Below are 1,703 nucleotides of genomic sequence, written 5' to 3' on the forward strand. Positions count from 1 at the left end.
GTGGTTACGAGGTTAGCATCGTTCGTTTTCGCGTTATAAATTTACTTATATATATATATATATATTTTTAAATATAAACGAATGAATCTATATCGACATATATAACTATATAAACGTATAACTCAAAACCAAAATTTAACCGACCCGAACCAAAATCGTTCAAGAAGAAATGTCGGCCCAACACCCCACCTCCCAATTATTCTACACTGTTAGTGTTCGTGACCTTGTCAACGGATTTTAGGGTATTGAATTAACTTGTCGATCATGACAATAATGTCGGCGATTAATCGAGTTGGGTGACACGGGAGTGCGGGCTGTAATTAATAATTGGTTTATTAATTAGATGGCCTTAATATATTTTATAATAAAAGTTTAATAATTAATTTATGTTATATTTTTCTTTTATTATAAGCCTATTAATTTGACAAAGTCATATATGATGGAGGTTATTTACATACATTACGTTTTAGTTCATTAAAGTGCTTAGATTATGGGCCAATGGTAGTGGCTGATTTTGGAACAATAGTCCTTGAATTATTTAGGCTGTATACGTTGCTTGTTATCGGCCCAAACAGATTTGTTCATGACCGCCCCCAACTCCCATGTGTTTTATTATTCAAGTAATTTTAGTTTATAGGATAACTTCTCTAATTCAAAAGAAAACCCTAAACTACCCACCCTTCAACCTACGATCTGCCACCCTCCCTCACCTCTCTACCCATCAACGAAACACAAGGAAGCATCCTTCAAGAGCTTCAGCCATTTAATTCTTGCAATCCTCATCGCTTCATAACTCGGTAATATTATAGTTTCGATTCTTGATTTGGTTTTAAGTATCATGGCTGTGTTTTTATTCTGGTTCCTAATGATTGTTGATGCTTCTTGATGACTGGTGGGTTAGTTGTTAAAAATCATATGTATTTAATGTATAGGTCGATTACGGGTTCACTTGGTCGTTAAAGTTTCGTCTCTTTGCTTGCATGATCTTGATGGAAACTGTGATGGTTCTTGGTAATAATTGATATGTGAATTAATTTAGGGTGTTAATCTGCTGGGAATAAAGATTATAGGTCATTGGGTTCACTAGATAATTGTTTGCGGGATCGGGTGTCGAAAACAAAATCTGTCCAACGAATTCAGCCAACTTCAGTTGGTTGTAACCGGGTTAAAAATTAATGAAATCTGAATTTTCTTGAGTCTATAATGCGTATTTCGAAACACGATTCAAATGGCACTGAAATCATGATTTTTGGACGTCGTTTTCTATTTTAAATAAATTATTTCGTTTCAGCAACTAAAGCTGAGTTTTTCTGCAGAAAATACGCTGACTTGCGTAGCCTGTTCCGGGACTTTAAATTATCGAAACCTTACGTTTTCAGAGCCTAAAACTATGTAACCGGAAATAGCTTTCAAACAGAAGTGGTTTCGTATTTTTTGGACAGGTCTGGGTATTTTTAGCAGAATTGTTTGTAAAACTGCTATGAGCTGCCATTTTCTGCAGAAAATGCAGCGAACGTTTTGCGTCATAACTCGGTTTTACTGTTTGAATGTGAAAATTTTACTGTAGATACTAGGGATCGGACATGTGATTTTGTTTTTGGTTTCGCGCCAATTGGATACACAGATATTTTTAAATAAATTGTTCGGCAAACGTGATCAGATTACATCAAATCTGATCATGGTTTGGCGCATGATTTTTCACG

The sequence above is a fragment of the Helianthus annuus genome, chromosome 16 (assembly GCF_002127325.2).
Source record: "Helianthus annuus cultivar XRQ/B chromosome 16, HanXRQr2.0-SUNRISE, whole genome shotgun sequence".
NCBI lineage: Eukaryota > Viridiplantae > Streptophyta > Magnoliopsida > Asterales > Asteraceae > Helianthus > Helianthus annuus.